General features: G+C 49.6%; 1 protein-coding gene across 19 annotated transcripts in view; it reads left to right on the plus strand.

The window, feature by feature from the left end:
• FoxP (forkhead box transcription factor P) overlaps positions 1-27,748 on the plus strand; it is a 273,351-nt gene that overhangs the window by 58,094 nt on the left and 187,509 nt on the right. For 6 of the 19 annotated variants that reach the window (XM_076373490.1, XM_076373494.1, XM_076373492.1 and 3 more), the window contains one exon: positions 23,532-23,585. The exons of the other annotated variants lie outside the window; for them this stretch is intronic. The gene's annotated coding sequence lies outside the window, so the exon portion shown is untranslated. The remainder of the gene's footprint in view (positions 1-23,531; positions 23,586-27,748) is intronic. 19 annotated transcript variants of the gene reach the window in all.

Here is a 27,748-nt window from a genome sequence, read left to right on the forward strand (position 1 = left end):
TTGTTGGATTTTTATGGTATTAGATTTATGAATTCTTCGCTCCTTTCGCTGGCCAAGTTAACGTATCGAGAATCGTATGTAAAGAATACTCAAGTGCACGTCTTTTCCTGAAGATAATCCGAAGCAGTCAGCCACTTTTTCGAGCAATATCGCGGACAGACCCTCCAGCAATCATCGTCTTGGCCAGGTTTTCCAATATCGACTGGGTTTGTTTCCCAGGCGTCGTCTCCCTCGCTCGCCTATGAATGCAGAATAAACCGGGACAGGCTGTCGTTGAATTATTGACGCGTTAAATATTTCAAGCCGCATCGTCCCGATGTCGTTTGACGATTAACTGTTCGGCATTGGTTCGCCGACTAATTCTGTCCTCATAAAATGTTCGCGAGCTTTCTATACTCTGTTTTTCTCGAAACGCGACGCGAGATACATCCAGATTCACAATTGTCTGCCTCGCCTCACTTAAAATTGATACTTCCACCCATGCGTCCAGTAAGAAGTCACTTCGGCGAAAGCCCTATCTTGACTCTAACCTCTTATCTCCCAATTCCTCTATCCTTCAAAATCCCACAACGATCCACGAACACCCGAAACTGCACCTCCACCTCTAACAAAATCAAAACGAAACCCGGCAAAAGCCCTATCAACAGTCACGCTGAAATCAATCCAACTCTTCTACTCGACATTTTCTCCAGACGATCCCTGAAATAAACAGACAATCCTCGGCCATCGAAACGACCCGATCGTCTTCCGGTATCTGGTGACCATCCCAGCCACTCCGCTCTCCCACTCTTCCGGCGCAAAGTCCCTCTCCTTTATCCAGATTTCGCGGTAGCAATTTGCGGGCATCCCCTTTCCCGAGGTATACATTCGGTTCAGACCCGTCTCGGACGTACGAGCGTGTATCTGAGCCGTGCACACTATATTTCCTGGTAATCCGTGGCATTGCGTGTTTCGATAACGCCGCGCCGGCCGGCCCACGGGGTATTTTATGCTCTCGCACCTTCCCCGCGGCGCGGAACGGTGCTCTCTTCCTTTCAGCGCCGGTATCTGCGGATTTGCACTTAGGTGAAGGTGACCGCCCACGCGAGAGCCTCTCCGTGGAGAGAGAGACGACTGCGACGCGTACCTCAGCATTGGCGATCGGTGACGCGATACACCCGTTTTACTGTTATTACGTACGCCCTGGCCCCAACCGCGGCCGGGCCGTATCCTCGCGACTTTACAGGCCCGATAAAATCTCCGGGCCAATGACAAGTGGCGCAATTAGCGATACAACTACCGTACGGCTGGCTCGGCCCGGCGAAAAATCTGGCCGGCCGACTCGAAACGACGCGCCCCTCGCCCGCTTTCCGTATTCTTGCGCTTTCGCGCTAGGCGCCGGCCGATACCCGCAGATCGATGATAAAGCGACGCTGATTATCTTGTAAAAGAGAGTGCGAGCGTCGCCGCGGTTACGCGGGGATACCCGGAAAGGTTTGTTTGAAACGCGACTCGCGGCTCGGATAAAAATACACTGTGTATAATAGGCGGCGTCGCGTGCACCGGCGGGTTTTAAGAACGCGGACGGTGGACGCGGATCAAAGGAATATCGCGCGCTCATTTTTAATGATGTAACGCGATCGTTGGCCGGCCCCGTGTTTTTCCGAACGGACGAAAATAATGTATTCATCGGGCGTACGTCGCCGGTGCATTTCATCCGCGATACGCCGGGTATATTCGGCATACCTGCGAGCCGGTAATGATGAATTCCGCGCGTCGCTCGAGCGGACCCGGCCGCGCGTGTAACGTCCGCGCGGCATTAACCTTTGACGCGGCTGCGTTACAATCAATTAATTTTGCGCCTTTTAAAACTTTCATTACCGCCGATGATTCCGCCGCTTTCCGCGGAATACCCGCGCGCGGATCGTGTATCAAAATTGCGTGAGAATTTATATTCCGTGATTCGGTGGCTCGTCGCGGGCCACGCGTCCGCGGGTTTTCATAATTTACTGGCTTCGTCTCGCTTCATGTTGCTGGTAATTGTCCGACGATTAAAATCACCGGCATTACGACCGATCAACGGGTTAACCGGCCGCCGTGCGGAGTTCGAAAAAGGGGAGAAAATAAGCGGAGCTCTCGCGCGGCCGTCCTCTAAACCATTCTAATTCCAGCGTTGTATGAACCGGCCGTATCGATCCCCGGCCCTCTCGACACGCTTGATATCGTAAACTCCTATCAACCGGCTCGGGTTCGACTGTTGGCCGCTCGGCTTTACACCGATCTCAGGAATACAGGAGCCGACTTGTTTGTCGCCCGTTTCCCTATGTTCGCGGCACACTCGAACCTCGAACGGTTCCTCGAGTGTGTCGCGGCGGAAATGTTTGCGTCGCTCGAGTGTTTAACGTCTTGTTAGCGATATCCCGCTTGTTTTTATTGCGCGGAAACGATAGTCGTCGCATGAATATTAATCCGCCGACCCGTGATTTATTTCGTTAATCGTTCCACCGGTTAGCCCGGGAAACTGTCCGTTCTATAACTGTTCATTATGCCCGAAGTACAGCTTTACGAGAGAAGTATCTAAACGAACGTACGAAGTACTTTCGAACAATGAAATTTGATTTAAATTTCTTTGGAACGTCTGGAGAAAATTTGTCCATAAAATCGATTGAAGACTTCGTTGACCAAGGAAATCCTCTTTCCAAGGAAAATCACGGATTAGATTGAAGGAATAATCTCGATTTTGTTCATTACCGATTTCCCATAGTTCAGAGATGAAGGTACCGTGAACGATCCGATCGAGGCACGAGTAACCACGATTATTGTGTCGGAATGGAAATCAAGGGGGAATACCCTGCAGAATGATAATTGAAGAATTTTTATTGTCTCGCCGAACGTTCGGTAAATAATGAACAGGATAGCGCTTCGTAGTTGGCAGCGCGCGCCGCTCGAAGTAAAGGATTAAGCGTCGCATAGAACACCACTTCCGGATTCCCGATTCGTTCACTCTAATCGTATATCGTGGCCATTCAGGTTCCCGCGAAACTTCGGTCTATTTATACCGGCGTAAAATCCGCGCACCGGCAAGGAAATATTCCGAGTTCCGGATCGACTCATCGATCCACTTTATCAGTCGCCTCCTAACCGCGATATTTCCCACGACCAATCATCTGGGAACTTTCGCTGCCGCCCGAAACTCGCGTCGCTATCCTCTCTCTCTCTCTCTCTCTCTCTCCCTCGCCCTTTCCCCCTTTTACCCGGCGCGTATACACACGTGCGCAAACACGGGAATACACATGTGCGTATGAATTTGTTCTGTTTCATTTTTATCTGTTCCGGTATCTGGGCGCCGCGACTCCACTCCAATTGGAACACAAAACGCGGCCGATACCGGCCGACCAGTATCGGAAAGCGACCGGCCGGCCGCGGCGAACTAAATCGTGTACGAGTACACACGTCGTGCAAATGCACACCCTTCCCAACCCCTAATGCCAATGACCTGCTCGCTTATAGGCACAAAGTCCTAGCTATATCTGACCGTCTGTATGTTACCTATTCTTAGCACGAGGAACTCTCCATATGCATAGTGCATGTGCATGTACGTACGGGGAGACGTGTACGTACCCTTACATGCGCGTACTCGGTGCGGATCTTACATGAACCGAGTACACCGGGAACCAATAACGAACGGATTTCGTTCGAGGAGTATCGCGGCTCGGGCTACCGACGCTATTTATCTTTGCTCCCTCTAATTAGATGAAAAGTCGGATGAGAATATTCGAACGATACCGAGATCTCACAATTGCATCCTATTAATGCTTCTGGTTTATACGTCTCGCTTTTATTAGGATTCCGTTGCGATTGGAAAACAGTAGAACATAATAGAACGATAATATAAAGACGGGCATTTAAAGAATCCGTAAGATTACGCCTTGGTTAATGGACGGTCGACTCGGGGGCTACAAAACGAAGAGTGAAAAAAAGAAACTATTGAAACTCCAACGATAAGATACCAGAAAGAAAATCACCGGAGACTAACGTGAATTAGACGTTGATATTCATTAGTTTCACAAATAAAGGGACTGATTATGCAAATGCAGATAACGCAGATTTTACATCGGTGTCTGCCGATTGTAAGAAAAACAAGTCCTCGTTCCTTATGCCGCCAGGCGGTTCAATTACCGAGCAATATTTCCAACCCTAATGAAAGCGAATTTTCGAACAGAATCCCGACGCCATTTCGGCCCCATCGAGTTCACAGTTTACAGTCGGAGTCTTATCCTCTCCGTCCCAGAAAATATCCCCGGTTGCCCGGGCACCGAAGTTTATTTACCCGATCCCGATGAATCTCCCTAATCTCCGTAACGCCTGTCCGAGCGTCCCCGCGGCAACCGGGGGGCGGTAAAGTCCGCACGTTACGGGTCCGCGGCGCGAGAGAGATCGGCCCCGCGCCGCCTTGCGGAATGGAACGTTAAATAATCAGCCGGCCGCGTCCGCCATTATCCGCCGTTACGAGCCCGTTTCGCGGTTCATGAAAGAAAACCGGCGTGAGTTAAGGAAGCGGCCGGAAGAGAACCGTCAGGGCCATTTGATAAGCAACCGTGTTCATTATTGCACATTAGCCCAGTTATCGTCACGCCTTGCCCGGCCCGCGGCTCTCAGCTCCGTCCGCGTTCCTCCATTATCGCCGGGCTATATCTATCCCGTGCTCTAGACGCGGCGTCTAGCGGAGCATCGGTAGCGAGGCGCTCGTGGGCCGATGATACAAAAACAAAAAAAAGCACACGGGAAAGCTGCCCTCCCACCGTTTAAATTCCCTTATCCGCTAACTAGGCGGAACGAAGGTTTAATTCCAAGGTCCCAGAAGATTCCGAGGGAGCGTAGCGGGCCGTAACGCAAAAAATACGCGGATGATTACGGGGCGGCGTGTATGCACGGCCGGAGCGGAGAGCTCGTTCCAGCGCTCAATAAGGTGCACACGCTCGGAGACCGCGCTGTGTGTGCGCGTGTACGTGTGTGTGGGCGTGAACGCGGGAACGGCTGGTTTAATGAAAACAATCCTAGTTTATAATCCACAATAAGTCTCCCGACGCTACCGGGGCGAATTCTCTCACCTCGATCCGGCCGTGAGAGAGAATCTCCGGCGCCGTTCGCTCGTCGGTCGGGCGACCGACCTACGGTACGAGCGAATTGGCGGCTGTGCGCCGCGTAGAAGACACCGGGGGTGGATTTCCGAGCCGGGAAAGGGTTGAGAAACGAGAGAGGGTCGGCGTGGAAGAGAAGAAGTCGGGACGCGAGGAGAAGAGAGGACGACTGTCACGCGAAATGAGGTGCACGCCGGCGAGACGCGGGCTGACTGAGGGTGTGCCCGTCTTCTCCTCCTCCTCCGCCGCCGCCGCCGTGGCTCTCGCCCCCTTCTCGCCGGCTATTAGCAGTTTAGCTTCTACAAAAGCCTTCTAATTGTACACGAAATTTGCTCGGTCTACCGTCGCCGCCGCTCGACAATATACCTTTCTCGCAGTGACGAGAGAAAGAGTGTCTACGCGGCGGCGGCGGCGGCGTCTCCTCCTTTCTCGCTCTACGCCTCTCGGCCGCCCGCGGCCCTCTCTATCCGTGCATGAGCCCCGGAGGGGTGGAAGAAGGCAATACCGGGACGGAATGGAGTCGGTTCATTCCTCAGACGTACGTTAATTTGCCACGCGAGCGCATTACGGGACGTGGACGGGCTTCCACTCCGGGCTGAAATGAGAAAAGTCGGAGTTGTTTGCCTTCGCGATGGATATAAATACTTGTATTAGAGCGGTCCCGCTGATGGGGATGATTAACAGGATTTGCCGGCCGGGGATAATGCACGGGATAATAGAATACGTTATATCAATAATACTAGATTGGCTTCGGAAGGGGTCCCAGCGTTTTTCAAGGGAGGCGAAGGGCAATTTTTACTTTGCAGCATTAAATTTAATGGGGAACGCCGTGCGTAAAGAACAGTAATAATATAATACGATCCTGTCGACAATATTCCCGGGGCCAATATAATATCGGACCGATTAGAGAAAGCTTTATATTACGGTATTATTTAAGATCCGCGGCCGTTTGAATTCCATCGGGGAAACAACACGCGTTTCCGCCGAGCGTTATTCCAGATTGAATCGACGAATCTTCCGGCCGGGTCGAAAATCTCGCGTTCGAAGTTCTCTCGGAGGGAAGTTTCGATTTATTCGTAAACGTTTATCAGTCTTTGTTCTTTCGCGGAACGTTAGGAACGAAGGAGAGCCAGAAACGGCCGAGATTCGACGGTTTTTCAGCGACACCCGCGATTCCGCGGCGGTCATTACCATTAGCGCCGGATCGAGGATCCGTGGAGAATAGTGGATGAAAGAAAAGGCGGACTCCGGGATTCAGATTTTTCATTAAGGAGACGTCGACTCAGCTATCCGCTCGCCCTCACGGATATAGGTGGGGAGGGGGTCGGTCGTCGGCGGCGACGGGCCGAGGAGGGGTCGAAGAGACGGCGGAGGACGGCTGCAGACTCGCGGTATAATATGGTGGATTAATACGCGCAAAATCTGCCACCTAAAAGTTATTAATGACTGCCACGCCGGTGGCTCGCCGCGCGACGCGTCAAAGATTTTATAAAGGAGGGGTGTTTCACCCTCCTTTCTTCGTGCCCACCCACCACCGTGACGCGTCCATTCCTCAAGGGCGTTGAAAGAAAAGATCCCGGAAAGCCAAAGTTGTCAGCTACTTTGCTATGCGGGGGCTTAAGACTCTTTTTCCCCGCTTTCCCTCGTTTTTCCCTCGAACCGTACACGGCGTGCTCTATAATTTTTCCTTTAAAGTAACCGAAGTTTCTTCGCAACGCAAAAATCGGATACTGTCCGTTTCGAACAGGCAATCGAAGATATTCTTCAACCCAACAGCTTATTCCGTGCCACGGTCGCTTATAAAGTATCGCGTCTAAAATCGTCAGATCGATAGATACACGCAGTCAATAATTATCACCGCCAATAACACGAGAAACTTATTAGGAGCTGCTCAGAACCGGTGAATCATTGATAAGGATAAATCAGGGATGCACTCCGATTCCAGATGCGATTCCCAAAATATTCCCTCGGATATACAAAACACCGGCAACAGTCTCGCACCTCTCGACCCGATTCCGCGGCACTTTCCCTTCGAAAATTTCCCGAAGAACCGCCGCGCGGCGTCCAATTTTCCGCAAGACGATCGCGCACGAGTCGATGAATTCGAAAAAAAAAGGAAAAACGGAAGGGGCGCAACGGAAACGAACACCGGAGGACGAAGTAGGATTTGCAAGGGGTTGCCAAAGGGGTCGAAACAGGGGGTGCAGATTTGAACAAGAGCTCGGTTGCTATGCAAATTGGAAAGATAATAATCGATTGTCGGAGGATGGTTGCGTTGATGGGCTCGCGGATGAGCACAGCACACCTCCCCACCTGGAAAACACGCTGATCTCCCTTCACCTCTCGCTTCACCCCTTCCGTATCGCCCATCCCGATCTCCCTCAAGGGAAATTATATAGTCTGCCCTCGACGTGCCCCCGGTCCCATAGACCGTCAAATACCTTACCTGTCCCGTCTGCATTCATTCCGTTTCGTGTCTCACCCCCTGTATAGCGGCACTCGGAGAACCTGACCGGACGCTGCGAATTTTTCGGACACCTTTCACGGACGGGCGCACACCGGCGCGCCGGGCCCATTGCTAACTTTCGGGGATCGAAGCCCGTAACGCGCCGCGCGGCGATTTTTCATCGGGATATCGAAAACATTAACGTCGAACGATGAAACAGTTCGAGCCGTCCGTGGGATGAGATCGACGCGGCGCAGGAGGAGGAAGGGTATTTTCTGGGGAGAGGGTGTTCTTAACCGGAGGGAAATTTATTCTCGCGACGGGAGGAGCGACGGGGCACGATGACTAATGGTGTTTGTATATTTTTTAAATTCATCGGCGTAATGAATGCCCGCGTAATCGAATCGGAAGAATCGGGGCTGCCGCGGAGGAGAGTCCGCTAATTGAAGAGCGGCTCCGCCACATCAATCATCCGGTCGAGATACCGGCGGTTCGGGGGAAGATTTCTTCTTTCTTCGGCGTCTGAGGGAATCTAGCGACCCGATTAATATATTTATTCTATACGATCGGCACTCGTAATTATTGCTGTGATAAGAAAATATTCTTCGTCCTTCCGAGAGAACGTCGACGGTCGATAATTATAATCTCGCCGAATATCGAGCGTCCTAGAGCAAACGTTGATCTAAAGGAGCGGTGTCCGATATAAATAATGTATCCCATTTGCCGCCCCATCAGCTGAAATCTTATTCCCCGTCACAGATCCATCAGAATCTATGCTCGCCGCAAATCCACTTAAACCTCTCGCGTTAAACGAGAGCATCGACGGCGCGGTCCCGCGTTAAGCGGTTAATTCCCGAGGCGTCCGCGCGCCGCCGGCCGGGGAATCGGGATAAAAATCTTGAACGAAGCATCTCGCGGCATAAATTAAGCTCGGCTCGGCCGGGGGAGTGGGGGGCGACGCGGTCGGAGCGGGTAAGTGCGAATCGAGAGAGAAGGAGGCCGTAGGACGGTCGAAAAAGCGGACGCGAGGCGAGCGGCGAAGGTCAGGGAAAAAGGGAACGCGCATTTCGCGGGACGAACGAAAGCGAAACGGGGGACACGCGGAAAAGAGGGACAAATGGGGCGAGAGGAAGAATGAGAGTTTCGTGTTTGCGCATATTCCTCGCAATATTCTCTGTTTATCTCTATTGCCCCTTGTTTATCCAGTGTCCGTCGGTCCGTCCTTCTGTTTTCGTTTTTCCTGTTTCCCCTGGCCGGGTCTTTGCGTGGCCTGGCTGTCGTTCCCCTGCCCCGCTCTCTCGGGCCGCTCGGTTGTCCTCCTCTCGCTCAGGGCCAGGTACGAGCCGCGTCCGCCTATCCGTCTGCTTTCCTTTCCTGCTCGCGCTGCAGCTACCTTCTATATATTCCGAGCGATGTTTACGTTCGAGATAAAGCGGGGAACAAACAGCGGGCGTCGGGCCTCTCATGGTCACCGTACAGTCCGTCATAGCAACGTCTAATGTGGCCGAGAAATCGAGGGAACCGAGCTTCGGTCGACTTCCTCTCGCCTTCGCGGGATGATTTCCTTTCTGTGCAACCTGTGCACGCTCGGGGAACTTTTCTTGCATCTTTTTGCACGCGTTTATCGCTTAGACGCGACGCTTTAAGGGTTCATCGCAATTAGACCGCGGGATTTTGCGTACCTCAGCGTAGAAGCGTTTCAAGGGATCGGGAAGAGGAAGGTTGTAATAGGTTCAACCGGTCTCGTGTGCATCGTGGACGGATATTAATCCGACGATGTCTTCGATCACGCAGGAAACAGTGTCACCCACATAAGACACGGCATCAAACATGCAGCAATCGAAGTTCCGGCTCGCATAGCTGAGCCGTCGTCATCCGCGACAAATAACTTCCCTATTATCCCTGCCGCGGAAAGCAGCCTTCAATTACACGGGATATCGACCGGCTTCTTCGGTCCGTCACGCTCGGCAGGCTAAAGCCCTGGACACATGTTACGTCCGCGTAGGGCAGGTTTCGCCGCGCGCGCGCCGCGGAGCGGAGCGTTCTAGATTCGCCCCTTCGGCGACGGAGCCGCGGATGTCTCGCCGGCAGCCGGGGAAACGCGCACAATGTTTCGAGGAAGCTCGTCAGCCCCGATCAATGCGCGCGAAGTACCCGCGGCACCGTTAACGATCCCCGACAGTATTTTCGATTCGTTCCCCGGTCCATGATTTACAGACGGCACGGCCAGGAACGAGTGCCTCCGCGGAAAAGAGAGAGAGAGGGACAGAGAGAGAGAGAGAGACGGCGACCGGCAACATTTGCCTCGTGGGTGTAATGGAAAAACACCGGGATATATGCGCAAGTACGAATCAGTATATACGATATAGAACTGGAACAAATATTTTGTACGACGGGACGAGACGGTGTGCCCTGTTCCGACGCATTTCCTACCTGCGTCACGTGATCCCGCGCCTTGTTATTCTCTGTACGTTCTCCGGGATCCATCGACGGGCCCGGCCAGAGAAAAAGACAAAGAGGAGAAGACAGAGAGAGGTCTTCGCGTGTACACGAGGAAATCGGGGGAAAAGTGGGAGGGGGAAAGGGCGAGCGAACGGCAGAACGCGCGCGTTCACGTTACAACGATTGTTTCGCTGCGCCTCGGGGGAGACGGACGCGAGATCCGATCGATCCGCACCGATCGGGCTATCGATCCCGTAAACACCGACCGCCTATCTCTCTCTCTCTCTCTCTCTCTCCCTCTCTCGCTCTCGTTCTCGTCGGATGCTCTCCCGTCCGCTAGCTAGGCGCCCGCGAAGAAAAGCCGCCAATGAAGCCCCGCAGCGTGTTGATCCAATGCATTTACAATAACGACGTTGTTTATCTGTCCGACGACAAACGACTGCTTGTTCTGCGCCACCCTCTCCCCGCGACCACCCCCGGTTACTGCTCTCTCTCGTCTCGTAACCCCTTTTCACCCATCCACTCTCACCCCGCCGACCTACCGCTTCGACGCTTCCTCCTTCGCCGTATCAACGTCGACCTCCTCCACTTTACCCCATTCATATCCGTCTCTATCGCCACTCTCCGCGCGCTCCTATGTGTGCGCTATTCTCGCTGTACACAGGATCGTTCGAGGATATCGGAAGGGTTTTCTTTGGGGGAAAGAAGATTTTGTGCCGAGGAATGTCATTCGTGGGATTCGAATGATTTTTTGGGAAGGAAGATACAGGTGGATCTGACGTTATCTGTGCTAGAGAATTCGTTTCTGAGTAATTTGGGTGTAGTAGATGATGAGTATATCGGTGGAAGGGTTTTCTTTGGGGACAGAAGATTTTGTGCCGAGGAATGTCGTTCGTGGGATTCGAATGATTTTTGTGGAAGGAGAATATAGGTGGACGTTATCTATGCTAGAGAATTCGTTTCTGAGTGATTTGGGTGTAGTTGATGAGCAGTTGTCACTTCGCATTCTCGCGGATTAGTTAACACGTTGAATGCCACGGAAATTTCGGTCATATTTTGCTTATGAACTGTACTGATTTTTTAAGTAAAATATTGAGTTATATTCAAGTTTTTTTCTAATTTTTTTTTCTGTGCTTTGTAACGTATAAAGCTATTCTTGACCATGTGTCCCTTAAAAATATTTTGTTACAAAAATAAACGTGTACCACATGTGGTACACGTGGCACTGAACGTGTTAATGAAAACCCAGATTACATAGAAGCTTGTTTCGGTGTCTTCCTGGAATATTTATGACTCGTGTTACTTGAACAGTGTCTAAACTACCTAGAAGAACTCCAGTATATGAATTAAAAATTCCTACGCAGTCCAGACTACGCATCACACTATCGTTGATTCTACATCTCTCAGCAATCGCCCAGAGAATCTTCCAACGAATTATAAACGTTCAGGAGGTTCGATGGTCTGGTTCGGAAAAGTCTCAGCGCGAGCGAGGGAAAGCGTGTCGGGGGGCCGCGTGTCGGCGTGTTGCGGGGCGCAATAGGGTCGCAGGGGATCAGGGAAACGCAGAAGGTTACTAAGAGCCGGGAACTCGCTGGCGAACACATAGATGTTTCGCAAACACACGCGGACGCCCGCCTCCATAGACATTCCACACCGGCAGCCTCTCTCATACTCTGGGGCAAGTATCGTCTGGCTAATGTAAAAAACATGGGTGCACACAACGTGTTGTGTGTTGCTTACATTGCGACTCTCCTTATTCCCGTAGGGTTAAAGCAGCAGCGGCAGCAGCAGCGGCGACGGTGGCTCAGAAGGAGGGGGTTGGAAGTGAGGCAGAGGGAAAGAGAGGTGGCCGGAGCAAGAAAGACAGTCTAGGCTGGAGGAGGCCAGGTCTGGCCGAGGTGTAGGGGGGAGCTAGGCTGAATGATGGCATGGGGTTAGCATTGTTTTGCGCGACGACCACTCAGACTCCTCGTCAAAAGGGCTGCTAATGTCGGTGCTGCGCGTCTCGACTGACGTCAATAACGCATGAGGCCAAATTGAAAAATTATCACACCAAAGCGAGGACCGTTGAAAATCGTTGTTTAGAGAGAGGGTGGCGGGAATCGCGGGCGGAGCGCGGCTTGGCCTGGCAGCCGGCCGAAATTCCGGCGAACGGTATAAACCCTGTCAGGTGTATATCTTGAAACCTGGCCGGGATCGATCGTGTTCGATTGATACGTCCGATTGAAACACGGGGCCCGGGATGCAGAATGCAAGCGTCGCTCTATATTCAACTCAAATATCTTTAGACTCGGACGTTCGCCTCCCCGCCTCCGGCGCAGTCGATATCTGTTTGTAAATTCACGTGTCTCAGCCCCGCTCCGGTGTGTGTATGCATTGTATCGGGTTAGTATTGTCCGCGTTAGGATCCCGTGTACCCTGATGCTTGCATTATTAATTCCTCGCGTCGCTCTCCTCCGTCGGGACAACGCGATACGAGCGGGGCTAACGATTTCGACGTCGGTTCCTCGCGGCTTGTCTTCAATCTTTGTCCAACTTCGAACAACGGGCCGAAGAGTCTTGCGAAGAATCGATCGACCGGTGCAGTCATTCCTCGTGCTGTTGGCGCGCGGATCTGTTTGAAAGTTTTCTTTGATGCAACGGGTGCTCGTTAAGTCGGGAGCAAGAAGGGTATTTCGCGTTTTCTTCCTCCACTGTATCAACTCTTGAATTATCTATTCTTCGCTGTCTATGCTCTTCCAAATACATCCCCTTATTTCTATATATTAAAATTCAAACATAATATTATCTACGCAAGTAATAAAGCAACATTTTAACATTGTATCATTCCAACGCGTCAAACCCACACGAGAAATAAAATATAGCTGATCAAACGATAGCTGATTAAACTTCCCTGAAAAATCGGATAATCACCATTCCACTTCACTGCGAACTTCAACTGCCGCAACTCCGCTGATAAACCCGGCAATCCGCACTAAAAATCGATGAACGCATAAGACGACAGAACAATGCCCGGGCATCCGTGCACGGTGCAAAGGAAAAGCTACTTTACGAGGGTGGCAGGTCTGATCGTCGGTTCTCCAGCGGGTTTCTTGCCGGCGAATAATTAGAGCCGATAAGTCACAGCGCAACACCCTGTACCTTTGGGGATGAGGCACGCCAGCGAGACGGGGGGCCGGATTCGGGCGGTTGCGATGGTGGAGGGGGGCGGTTCCGAGCGAAGTTGAAAGTTAGAATCGCGACGGCGATGGGCGAGGGGGCCGCGGAGGGGGTTGGCCGGAGAAATCGCGTGCCGATGCCCCATTACACGGACAGACTTAGCTTCGCCCATAGTCGCGGTTCCTACTTTCGACTTGCTGCCGGCTTGCAAGGGTGAAAACCGGCCCGCAAGCTCTCATCCCACTCGCCACCTTTTGCGCCGCGCCGCCGCGTCCCCCGGCATCCTTCGTTTTCGTCCGATACTACGGTATTGCCGGCCGACCGGCGCTGTTACTATTTAGGGTAATTTGCTTTTCCGATAACCGTTACGTAACCACCCCGCCGACTGACCTCACAGATCGATCCGCAATATTCAAGAATTGTTTGCGAAGCAATGAAGTAAATACGTACGTAATCGGTGATCAGTTCGTGAGGTAAACTGGCACATTTTAATTAATTTGCATACGCGTACCTGAGCGTATAATATTATGATAATAACCCGCCTGCAAAAAGTTACGCAGCGTTCCTGCGGACTTGGTTGCTGGGAAACGTATAAATGGTTTTTTTAAATATCAGCGTCACGAAGATAGCGATTACCTTACGAAACTTCAAATGGAATAGTCAGAAACCGTTGAACAGGGTCTCGCGGGGGTATTATTAAATATATCGAGTAGAAAATTCGTCCGTCCCAATAATATTAGAGTCTGACCGTTCCGCGTCTAAATATAAATCCACCGTGAATTTTATTTAAGGGAAAAGGAACCTGTTGATCGCCTATTAGATTCGTTTCGTTCCGTCGATCGCTTCATTCGCCTCGCTTCGTCGCCGAATTTCATTTCCAATGCTAATGCGGAAACGCGCTGGTTACGCGGAGTTGTGAATAGATATATCGATACATCGCGGCACGTTGACTTCCGCAGAATTTTCCGATTAATTCGAACGATCACGCACGCTTTCCGCGATACGTGTCATCGTGACAGTCTCCTCTTCTTCGCCAGCAAACAATCGATCGTCGCGTAGATTGCAATATAATATTCAAATATTATTAATTACACAAATATGGAAGCTCGTTAAACGCTGAATTAAAAAGGAAATTTACTTAGAATCTCCGACGTGCCATAGGAAATCGATTACATTGCATGCAAAAGTGTCTTCAAAATTATCACCGTGCTTAAAAACTGAAAATTGAAAATTTCTAACTCGTATATAAATCGTGTTGTCCACAATATCTAACGAAATTCTTTTGTCGTCTGTGCACTGTTAACCCTTAGCACTCCAGGTTGTTCTGTAGTCTATCAGCAACTGTAACTAATTTTTATAGTATTCCTAGCGAAAATTACAAATGCTATAACATTTCTTCGATCTTTTATTTTCCTTCGCAGTAGAAAATTTGGATGTGTGGAAAATCTAATTTTAGGGTAGTTTCTTTGATTGATTAAAATATTTAATATTATAACTGATGCAATATTGAAGCCTACAGAGTTCAAAGGGTTAACCCTTAGTACTTTATGTTGTTCTGTAATCTATCAGCAACTGTAACTAATTTTTATAGTATTCCTAGCGAAAATTACAAATGCTATAACATTTCTTCCATCTTTTATTTTCTTGTTAGTACAAAATTTGGATGTGTGGAAAATCGAATAAATTTAGGGTAGTTTCTTTAAGATCCATTAAAATATTTAATATTATAACTGATGCGATATTGGAGCCTACAAAGTTCAAAGGGTTAAATGTATCTGGAGTGAAGTATAGTTGACAAATCCGCCATTTCGAAAGGGTGCATAGATGCGTCCGAAACGCTCCGCTCGGCCCCGTCGTTTATCGTTTTTCCGCCGGACAAAGAACCGTCCGCCGTGGATTATCGGCAACGTTCAAGATTTTTCTACGAACGCACACCAGCCACGCGTCTATCGGTGCCGGCCGGACAATAGACGAGAGAAAGGAGTTTTTCACGCCGCAATTTTTTAACTTTTCGGGGTGTCCTCCTGTCACGGCCGAAGTGAAAGGCTGGACTGCGGTGACCACGTGCCGGACACGGATGAGTTATTTTGATATCGGGACTTCATACACCATTAGCTACGCCTGACGATTATTTTGGAAGCGGACTGGACAATACCTTGACAATACTCCGACCGCTGCTTCCACCCTTCGTTCATCCGCACGCTGATCTCTTTTTTTTTATCTGTTGCTCTTTCGATCATTCTAATTCTTCCTTGTTCACGAACTGTCTGTCCACTTCGTATTTCGACCATCAAATCCTTAACAAACTTTTCCATGTATATTCGTTAATCACAGAATTATGAAAAATCCAAACGATGGCCAGAGAGTCGACGATAAATTATCACGAAGAATCTGTAGGCTGTCCGCACAGTTAAGCAGAGGCGATTCACAGTAGCGAGCATATTGTCATAAACGTCCCTTTTAGAGCAACATAAACGGTGTCGGGGGTGGTCAGCGAGGGGCGGCAGTTTTCTCCCGCAGCGGAGAGGGTGTTCACGCGAATTGAACTAACAAGGTCCCTACGGGCAGTTTACGCTCGATATCACGGTAAACTCTAAACTACCGAGAAATGATCGTTCCACGAAATATCTTGCGTCCGCGATCTTGTCGAACATCAACTTCCACTCACGCATCAACCACCCATAATCACCACAAATCCAATTAAACTAAGAAAACATCCGTACACAAAATACACCGGAATTCACATTCACAAATCAACGCAATAATACTCTCCGGCATTCATAACGGCAACAAACGATCAGAATGAGAGCATCACGGGGACAAAGGCTGTTAGCGTTTGGGTTACGGAAGCTTAGCCAGAGGAGGACGCGTTAAATTTACCATAACTATTAACAGCCGAGACGGGGAGCAGGAGGTGATCGCGTCTTGTACGCATTATTGGTGTCAGCGTTTTGGCAAGGGTCTCCGGAAGTACCTTGACTTTGATCAACTTGCCTCGGAGTCCTTCTCCCGTTGCTCGACAGTTCTTACATAGCTGGTTTAGGGTATTGTTTGCCCGCAAAAGCGCCGATGAGAAATGGAAGGCATAGATCCTGCCGCCGCATCTCAAGTAGGCACGTCCCATGCTACCGAGCAGTGACCATTTGTTAAAGTCCACTCTCGGCCGCCACCTGTCTCCCATCGGTTAGGAAAACAGCTCATAACAGCATCCACCGGGATAGCCGGCTGATCGTCGGCTTCTTGCTCGCCACGGGGGCGCGGAGGCCGTCTCGCGGGATAAAATGTCGATGTCGTTACCACTCGTTGCCTGCCACGTGGATGGCACCGTATCTCTTTCTATATTTGCGCCGGCAATATACTGTCATGTTTAATACGTGTTGCCCGGGACTCCGCTTCCAGCGGACGTTACTAGCCCGCGACAAGCTTACGACACGATTATATGTTACACTCTCTCTGCCTCTCGCTTTCTCTCTGGCCACCGGACTTTATTCATTACGCTACAGTTTCGCTGCGCCTCCTCGATCATAATTTAAACGGTTTCGTGGAATACGGGTGTTTGAAATCGCGTGTAATGTTCCCTCGTTATAGTCGCACCTTTCAGTACTTCAGACGCGATTACAGAGATGATCGTGATTCCGGGAGTACTTTATTGGCTGGTGATTTGTGTCAGTGATGGAATGATGGAGGACGTTACAAGGAGACCGTTAAGTTGAACAGGAAATGCTTTAACGCGCTTCGCGCTAGCTACCTTTGGCTTTGCACCTGTTTAACGCTACTGTCACTGGGATGAACTCCCTTTCAGTCGGAAGTTTTGCATTGGGTATAAACATTTTGCGATATAGATGACATTCTTTGAAACTAAGTAATGAGGGGATATACATGGGTTGATAAGAAAGTTTCTTTCTATATTTCACGCATTGACACTGCACAAAATTCAATGTTATACATGATTCTATAATTTCGTTACATCAATCGAAGCGATGAGTCACCTGACGAGCGCAAAGGATTAAGGGAACGTTTAACCGAATTGTTAACGAACGGGAACGTTCATATAAATATTTGTTTCGCGTTTCACGGAAAAATATGCTAACAATTTTCACAACGAAAATACACTGTAAAGAAGTATTTTTCGCCGGTTGTTGTTTGATTGTTTCGTCGACTTGATTCCTGTTTGTGTGCGCGATATAAAATATAAACGATTGATTTGTTTGGTTACACGGCGCGTCCGCGGCGCGACGGAGTGGACACGAGCGTTTCATCTGCGCCCGCGATTCCCGGTAACGAAAATTAATACGACCACGACGGGGCATACCGAAAAAAATTGCTAGCTATTTAGCGAGCGATGTCGCTTGTCAATTTCGCCGCCGGAACAATTCGATTCAATCGTCGAAAGTATCGCATGAAACGCTATCGGAATATCGTTTATGCGTCTCTCGAAATCACGCACTTCGTATTGCGCTTGTTGAGCTCGGTCGCATTCCTATCGCGCTATGCAACGTAACATGAATTCAACCGGCATTCACGATATAATCACAAATTAATTACTAGGGCTTTATTGAAGTTCGCGATGGTTTTTGCAGAATTTTGGAAAATTACCGAAGATCGATTCGAAATTGGTATTGCGGGGTGCGCGGGAGAGCGCGGGCGCGTACGCGTGCACGCTTCCCAACGCCGCCGCGGCCCAAGCAACACGATGCGTATTTAACGTATAGGCGAGATAATTTATTACAAATCGTACAAACAGCCGGTTTGTCGTTGCGTTATTACCGTCCAGCAGATATTCCGATCGATCGTTTATGTTTTATGGTGAAAAATATTAACTAGATGATTTAAACCGTCAGTTTATTCGAGAATGCGCGAGCGAAATTTTCGTCGAACGACCGGATAATTATATCGTTAACTTTTCATTCGTTTTTCTGCTACGTATTTGTGGTTCATCGATCGTTTAATTAGGTCGTGGCTCGCTCGAGACACAATGTAACCGTACCAGCTGTCCCCGGTATATTGATATGCAACATATATCTTGGGTTTATAGGGTTATTAAGGACTTCATCCGTGTCTCATGGTAGGATTACTACGTTATTATCCTTCGGTAAGTGGCAGGTTGGTCGGTCGGCTGGTTAGTTGGCCCCTTGTAAGGAAGACCAAACATCGCCTCCTCCTTCGCTAGGTCCCTTGAGCCACCGGGCGAACTAGTAAGACATTCAGCCGACCCTACCCCCTGTACCACGCCGAAATCGTCTCGTGGAATGGGACCCAGTTGTGAATCTGACCCTCGTAATTAATTTATAACCGGCGTTCTTGTTGCGAAAGCGGTCGGATAAGCATAACGGCTGACCTCGTGCGGAACAATTCTACTCGAGTTTCGGCCAATTATTAAACCGCTCGAAAACAAACTTATTCTCGCCGTATACACACCCCAAGCCAAGCTAGATGTTACAGAAACTTCCTACACATTCAACAGTCAATCAAATGAAAAAAATCTTCCGACACTTGTTTCCCCAGAAAATCGAATGTCCATAGAATCTAGAATAAAAACACTGACGTTTAACCCTTTGAACTCTGTAGGCTCCAATGCACCAGTTATATTAAATACTTCAATCAATCAAAGAAACTACCCTAAAATTAGATTTTCCACATCCAAATTTTCTACTGAGAAGGAATGTTATAGCATTTTTCACTTTCACTAGAGATACCATAAAAATTGCAGTTGCTGATGAATTACAAAACCATCTAGAGTGCTAAGGGTTAAAATAATCAAAATCAGTATAACCAGAATAACACGTTCAAATCTTCGAGGTTACTTCTCATATACAACGCTAGAAACAAGTAAACTTCATTCCTCCGTAGGAATTCAGTTTCACCTGTATTACCCTCACTAACACAGATACTTCTTCTGCTTCGTTTCCGGAATATCATTCGGCTAACAATCCTCGTAAGCATTGATGAACGACCGATGCCCTAGGGACGACACGAAATCGCATCGTTCGAGTATCGTGAAAATCTCGGCTGACAGCGATACTCCGTCAACACGCAGGATAAGTACGATCCGCGGTGGGGGTGGAGGCGAGGTATTACGTGCACGAAAGTCTCCCCGTATCCCGGTGTACCGTCCGTTTCCGCGAGATTCCTCTAATGCCTCGGCGTTCCAGTCTGAGCGCTCGGTACACACGTACTCGGCCGGTGGTACTTATTACAGACCTAACACAAATTCGACATAGGCGGGTCGGAGTAGTTAGAAGCTGGTTGAGGTGGGGGTGGGCGGGTGGTCGGAGGGAGGATGGCGGAATCCATAGATCGCGGGGCTAACAATCAGCCGTAAATTATGGTCTCAATATCCATTGTGTACCCTCCTTGCTCTCGAACGAGCCTAACCCCAGAGTCTAAGGCCAAGACTACTCACCCCCGCAGGTCTTCGCAGGCACAACGCTAGAAGCACGGCGGGAGGGTCGGGTCCGCTCTCTCACGGCCCAACTGAACCAAGAGATATGTATATTAATGGGGCAATCTTACATAGTTTTGTTTACCTTGCCATTCTCTTAGTACGTATACAATTACTATCCCTAGCCCCCACGGTATGCTTAGCGCAAGGGCTGACTGCCTCTCGCCCTCCTCCTCCTCCTCTCTCGCTGTCTCGCTCTCTCGCCTACTTCGTCCCCCTTCAACTATCAACTACCCACGGCCTAATTAATCGGCGCCACCTAGTCGCTATTCCATATTTCATACGTCGCGATATTGCGCGAGTTGCGAAAAGAGGAGTTTAGATTTTTCGGGTTGCTCGCGAGTGGATTAGGGAGTTTTAGAACTGTGAAGTGGTGTGATTGGATCGGTGAGATTGAAATTAAATATATCGCGCGAGTTGCGAAAAGAGACATTTAGATTTTTCGGGTTGCTTGCGAGTGGATTAGGGAGTTTTAGAATTATGAAGTGGTGTGATAGGTTGGATCGGTGAGATTGAAATTAACACTAGGTTCACGGGCATTTATTGTACACTTCATTCTATTATTCCTAAAAGAATTGATGCTCGTTTATTTAGATTGTGGAAACTGGAGATTCGATAGTAGGTAATTTGGGTACATGTCAGTGTGATCGCATCAATCAAAATCGGCGTGAACATTTACAAAATAATATTTCTAAAATCCAATATGCATAAATTTGACGCGTTCCGTAAACCTAGTGTTAAATATATTTAGGAATGATTATGTATTTATGGATTCTCGTTATCTTAGTGTTTAAATATCTAATCATTCCATTTGAAATTCCTTCGAGTTTACTTTCATCCGAACGTTTTTACTGAAAGATAGATAAATGGTTATCGAAAGCGTTTCTTAAGGTTACAATAATCGCGAACGATAATTCCCCGGTTTATCCGCTCACCGGCTGATTACTCGAAGCTGACCACGTCGTATCGAGGGCGCGGTGGCGATGATTTCCCGGGAAGGCGCGTGTAAAAACATGTACAGAGCAATATTGACGAAAGAGGGTGGTTCCCGATAAAAGCGGGAAGCTTCGTTCTTGAAGGGTTTAAGCGCAGAGCTCGATGGAAATCCATTCTACGGGGCGCGGGCTTTCAGCAAAGAAAATATTGTCCGCGATGCGAGCGATAGCGGAACTTTTTCACCTTGCCCGCCGCCGGTGCCGCCGTTGCTGCTCTCCTCCGCCATCCACCCTCGCCCGGCGAAACCCCTTCCTCCTTTAATTCCGCGCGTGGCGAGCGGCTTTGTAGCGGAATGTACATTTTCTCCCGCTGAACAACCTCATTTGTGTAATCCCCGAAGCTTCGACAACAAACTGTCTGCGGCGCTGAGGGTTGCGTGGGGGTGCGAGCACGACATTAACGTACTTTGTAGTTGAACTCTCTGTGGCAGTTAGCTACGTCAACCCCGTTGCTCCTCTCGTCCTTCCTTCGAAACCTGTCCCTCTTTCTCGTCCTCTCTTCCCTCCTCTGTGTTCATCTTTCTCTCTCACTCTTTTTCTGTTTCTCTGTTCCCTTCTTCATCCCTCTCGCATCGTTAACCTTTCCCTCGCAGTCTCATCGTCCTGGATGAAATTGCGATTGTAATAGCAATTATCTTATTTCTACTATTGCTTCTTTGTACTTCGATTCGCGACACGCCGGCTCGGCCGCGACGCGAATCGGTGAGAGAAAGAGGGGAACCGGGAGAAAGGAGGAGAGCGGCGACAGCCGGAACGGCGGAGGCGTGGGGGGCGAGAGGAAGAATCGCGAATGGAATTAAACGTTGGCGGGATGGCCGGAGAGCCGTGACGCAATTTAAGTCGTGTGGCCGTTTACTCGAGCGGAATGACGAGTCTTTTAGCTGGATATTGCCCGGCCCCGGGTCCCGCACAGCCGCCTCGGCATTGTTGCATTTTTCATTTGCCAATTATTAGCCGGGACTTTCAGCGATGTGTGGATGACTTGTGCAAAATTGGCTGCGCGGAAAATGTACCGCCGCCGGTACCCGCAGAAACAATAAACTTTCGTCCAATTTGCTCGCGGAATTGAAGCGCCGCGTTAAGCACAAAGTAGACACACGACGTCGCTTTAAATCGCGCCGGCCGCGTCCACGGTTTTCCGCGGGATCGGATGGAGGAACGTTAACGTCAGACGGTTAATCGGGCGACAGCGGAATACCCTTTACGTCGGAAACTGGAGTAACGTCCAGGAAAAATCTTTGGTAGCCCTCTTTTCGACATCAACTATTCGCGTTTTAACACTAGAACTAACGTACCAGTCAAAATGACTGGTTTCGATTTCTTTAGCAATTACCGATGTCTTCGAAGCATTGAATATTCGAAATGATTTTGAAAATAGTTTCACTAGGATACTATAATGAATGTCTGAAGGAACTGAAAATAATCTATTGTTACAATTTTTATAGGAATTACATATTAATCGATATTTAGAAAACACATTCCTCGAACTATCTACAAAAATTCTAGTGAAACATATTCACACCTCTAATCACCCTACATTCGCACACCAGTCCTTTCAAAGGAAATCTTCGAATCTCCAGAAATTTCCTGAAATTCGAAACCGATAACCCTCTCGACACATTTCCCTCGAAACTGGGTTGATCCTCTAGCCCCCGACACCAAAGCCGCCGACAGCGGGAAGAATTCTAAAGGGAACCAACGTACGCAATCGAAGGAGCACGCGTTCGCGTTCGCGTTTCACCCAGGAATTCGCTCGAAGTAATCAATATTATAGCTCGCGAAGATATATGCGGGAGGATGTGGGCAAACAGTGTACACACGTGCATTGTTACGCGGCAACAGGGGGTTGGAGAAGGTTCAGGGTGTAAGAAGGGTGTAACACGGAGGGGGTGGAGGTCGGAGGACCATGATAGAGGGGGGGTTTGAAGAGGAGGGGGGTCGCTGGTGCTGGAGGATGGAGTTAGAGGTGGAGGCAGGGGTTGAAGGGGGCCGCGAGGTTCATACAGCGAGGGCTCCAGCCCGCGGGGGTGAAGCTGGGGGAAGGAAAGGGGTGGACAGCCGGACAAACAAAACCCTTGCTGCTTCATTTCTGCCCGTCTGGCCAGACACCGACCCTTTATACGCGCGCGCTTCCGTCCTACGCCCGGCTCGTTCATTCCCTTTCCTCCTCGAACCAGTCCCCGGAACCCCTCAATGCTCCGTCGAGTTGTACTTTCAGTACGTTACTTTTCGAGTTCGTTAATTAACGGCACCGTCGCCTCATTGGCGGGTTCTGTCTCTCTCCGTCCCGCTCCCTCCCCCGCGAGAGCGCGCGAGAGTCCAGTTCGAAGGATACGTCGGAATGGCTTCCCGGCGCACCACCCTAAATATCGCGGACACATTGTGTCCTGGACGCGACCGGATTCAAGTTTAGGAGCCGGCAGATTTAATTAAGAAAATGCCTCGGTCACTTGGCGAGCCGTTTTCCCCCGTCGGTATTATGTGAGAATTATTTTCCAGGGAGGAGGGAACCGAATGCTTTTTGCGTATCGTGTTTGCGAGGGATCGGAGGTGTTTTATTAGCGTGGTTTCGAATCCTGCGGGCTCCGGGATCGTTTCACGAGTTCCCCGCGGAGCGCTCGCGTGGGAGTAAAAAATCTGCGTGAAAAAATTTGTTGGAAATGTAGAATAATATTTCTTTTTTCTGGTAGATCCCGCTTCTGAGCTGATAAACTTCGAATGTTTGCTCGGGTATGAACGCAGCTTGAAATATTCAAACGTTATTATCTCGAAGAGGGATTCAGAAAATTTGATTCCACATTTCGGACTTTTTCGCGTAGAATAATTCTCCTTTGTCGTTAACAAGGGACTTCTACCGTTTGAATTTGCGCGAAGAATGAATTCGCTTCGACGAAAATATTCATTTCCGTGATCTCTTTTTGTTCCAGGTCAGTGGTGTATTCTCCCCAGGCTTCTGAGACAGAGTGACATGGCTCGTTAATGTGAGTTGAACGATATTTCTCGAACGCGTCGCCTCGCACTTTTCATTTTTCATTTCCATACATTCTCGTTCTTCTCTTTTTTCCTCTTCTTTTTTTTTTTTTATTATTCCGCGAGACGCGTCGGGCTCCGCGTACTTCCCGGCGATATCTTATATCGAGCTTAATCCGCGCGATATTATTTTTGGACGAGATCCAAAACAAAGTACCCGAAGCCCGTTAGAAACGGAGCGAGAGGGTTGAACGAACGCGTGGGGTCGGGAGCGGCGCTTTACTCTCCGCCGTTTTAGGGGGATGAACGATGCGAGACATCGATAATCGCATTTGTTGTACGAGCGTCGATACGAAACTTTCGGAATTTCGTCCGGCCAAGAAGCAAGGGAAGTTTACGACTTACCAAGTATTATACAATATTATTCCAATGCCCGCCCCTCTATTTCGTTCCCCGCACCCCCGGCGAACTCCTAATGTCTAAGTCTCTCATCAGTAGACGCCGTTAAATTGATGTCCCCGGCTTCGACGAAACTCAGCGAAACTGCGAACTGCCCGGATATATCACTCTGATCAGTTCCCTGCCGTCAGCTTTTCATTTTCCAAAAAAACAAACGAAACTTTCGCATTCAACCCGACCACCATTTGCTTTCGGTATTTCATCCAGATTACTCTTCCATGTATTTCATCGTATAGCCCCATGATTCGCCAGAGAGAGAGAGAGTGAGAGAGTAAGGAGAAAAAAATAGAAACGAGGAATCATTTAGAATGTTCTCTGCATGGTAAAAGAGGATTCGAACGCGTTACGTCGAATTCCCCGTGACCGCGCGTTAACCTCGAGCCCGCTCATTCCCGGCCGGCTATCGCAACAATATCCATAATACGCCGGGGTAAAAGTAATAGGAACAATCCCGGGCGTGATGCAGTCTTTTTCCAGAACGGACGTTTTCCTCTATTCAGTCCACAATCCGAGCATGAAAAAGCACACATCGTCCGTTAGCCCGTGCACGGTGTAACGCTCTCCGCCGCGGCGTCGCTCCTCCCTCCCCCACCACGGAACGCGGCCGAGCGACCACCGGTCTCGTTCCCCGTATCGCCGGCGCACGCAGACCATTACAATTTCAGTTACATTTTAATTAGCAGAGAATACTAATGTTTAGCGAGCGGCGGTCGCCGGCAAGTAGCCAATGAGCGCCAAGTTGACTCGTGCAACCCGAGCCCGTTCCAGGACCCGACTCCCGGAGAGTCCGCGTGGTATGGCACCCCCACCTATTACCGTCCCCGGCAACCCCCTCGTGAAACCGACATGCATTTCACACCCCATATTCGCCACTTTATGCGCGGCGGCTGGGCCAGCTCCCGCGCGAGGAAAAAAAACGAAGAAACGACCGTATATACGCGCGCACACACGCGTCCCGGTCCGGGGGTTGGGAGGGGCGGAGAGGGAAAAAAGGCAAGCTGCAACACTCCGGCCGCTTCCTCGTTTATGTTATTAGCATCCCACTTTGGCGCCGAGTGTCCTTTAGAGAAAAAGAGAGGAAAAAAGCCGCGTCAACCGGGGGGTGGAGATAAACCACGCCGTTACGCTCTCTGTTTTCTGGTATCCCGCGCGCTTCCTGTTTCTCGCAATTAACGCGTTCTCCGGGATCCGTGGAGTGCACTGATTCCCCGGCACTCGAGCCGCGCCGGCGAAACGTGTTTTTCGGTGTTTCTCGCGAAGCCGCGCGACGCAAATCGGTTTGTTGCGCTGGCAACCGGATGCTGAGTGGTTGGATCCCTTGGATTTCTTTGACGCGCGTTCGCAATGTTGCTTCTCCCGTGAGTTTAGGCTTCTTTAGACTTTGAACTCTTTATTCGATAAAATAGCGTTTCCCTGTAACTTTCATTATCTCGTTCCATTTTCTTCTATGACAATTGCTCAACTGTGCAAAAGCTAAATGTATCCAAGATTTGCAATAAGAATTTCATTCTCTCCATTTCCATGATACCACAATTACTTTTATTCGAAAAATCAACCTCTAAAGAGACCTCTAAGTTCCACCGATTAATCGATAAAATAGCGTTTCCCTGTAACTTTTATTATCTCACTCCATTTTTTTCTATGACAATTGCCTAACTGTGCAAAAGCTAAATGTATCCAAGATTTACACTAAAGAACTTCATTCTCTCAATTTCCATGATACCACGAACAATTACTTTTATTCGAAAAATCAACCTCCAAAGAGATCCCAAATTCCAGCGATTAATCGATAAGCATAAACTACGGAACCGAGGCGATCATAGAACCGCATCATGGAGAGGTTCCAAAAAGCCCCGGCTCCTTCGGCCCCGTTTGAAATGCAGTACCTTACAGCCCTTAAATCACATTACCCTCGGTACCCTTTTCACCTCTTCCCGCGTTATCTCCTCCCGGCTCGTCTTTCGCTCTTATTTTATTTGTTTCGCTTATCCGCGCCGGTTCTGGAAGCTCGCGCAGATTTCGCGGCAATTTACTTTATGCGCGTTACATCGTTTTCCGCCGTCTCGCTCCCGCTGCCACGGCTCCGCCGTGCCTGCCCCTAGGTAACCGTCTCATTCGGCCGCCGAGCCGGCTCTCAACCCCCTTACGAGCTTCTTATGGGGCTCACCGGCGTGATCCTGTGTTACGTGCACGTACACGGAACCCGAACGCCTGTGTTTCTCCCGTTCTATCGTTGGCCCACCCACCCCCGCCGCGGCTGTTGAACCTCTTCTGCACTTATTTCGCGCTAATTCACCCCTCAAGACCGCTTACACGCCCTACCACGGCCGCGACCGCCGCCTTCCGACCGAACCAGTTAGCTTCTTTTTTTTTTCTCACGTGCCGTGAAGCAGTTCTCGTTAAGCGGTTAAGGGTGAACTCGGTAAAGAGGGGTTGTAAATTCATTGACTGACGAAAATACTCCCGCCGGAATTCCCGGAAGCATCTTCCCCGGGGCTTCTTTCGTTTCGATGCCGCTCGATATCGTGCCGCCAAGTGTTCGAAGTTTCGGGTAATTGTGCTTGAACAGGTGCATCGTTGTTCTCCGTTTTCATTGCATAATGATACGGATTGGGTTCTGAGTGTCTATTCCGCGCTATCATTCAGACGAACGTAATGCATCGTGGACGTTTAGTATTTTTTAATTGTACCAAGAGTAAAATAAGCAGATATCCTTTACAATCTGTCTAGATCTACAGAAAATATCAAGATCAAAAATAACCTTTCAATTTCAATTTTTCCCAACGTCTAACATAAATTCTTGAGTACTCATATTAGATGCAATCGATACTCTTCAACCCCTATGTCGAAAGATACATCCCGAAACCACTTGCGTCGCACATTTTTAATCGGAAATCGAAATAACTCGAAACCGCGATATCCACGGTGAAAAAAGCAAAACGCCATTATCAGGCGATTTGCATTTGGCGGTTGACAAGGGGTGGGACAAAGGGCGGACGCAGAATTTCCATAAATAAGCATTACGATATAATTTTCTGTCACAACAATGGCCCGCGGTGTTACAAAAGGTTTAGCCACGAGGCCGAGCGTCGGCTAGTAGCCGCGGACAATGAGAACGTCCGCGTTACGCCATAAATTGATTTGCGAAAGCGTTCCTGAAAAAAGCCCTCTCTTTCTCCGCGGAGGGGCGGCGGCCCGCCCCGCGCGGCCGACGACGCGCGGCGGTCGAGGCCCGGGCTTTTGAGCTTATACCGCAAAAATTACGTCGCTAGAGGGATTGTATTTATGTTACATAATTACGCCACGCGCGACCGCCGTATAGAGGGGGCGGAGTCCGTGGCGCGGCGGGGCTGCGGGCGAGGGGCGGCACGAGGAAGCCGCGCGCGGGGGCGGGCGAGAGCAGGAGGAAAAAACGCCTGGTCGAGGAAAAGTTTTTCGGCGGCCGGGCTGCTGGCTCGACCAACCGGCTAATGAATAGAAATAATTCTCCTGCAATTGTGCTTTTCGGTAGTTTTCAATTAACAGTAGCCCCCTTAACCCACCCCCGTGCTCCTCGCCTCGAAGCTTTTCCGCCATTCTCCGCGCCGCCCTTCCCACGAACATCGCGAATGGACGGGTTTTAAGTTTTAAAACGGGTCGAACGGCTGCGCTCCGTTGGATCGTAATTCCTCCTTTTTTTCCCTTTGTTTTCTCCGCTCCTCGCGCTCGGCTAATA

Source organism: Nomia melanderi, chromosome 1, assembly GCF_051020985.1.
Source record: "Nomia melanderi isolate GNS246 chromosome 1, iyNomMela1, whole genome shotgun sequence".
Taxonomy (NCBI): domain Eukaryota; kingdom Metazoa; phylum Arthropoda; class Insecta; order Hymenoptera; family Halictidae; genus Nomia; species Nomia melanderi.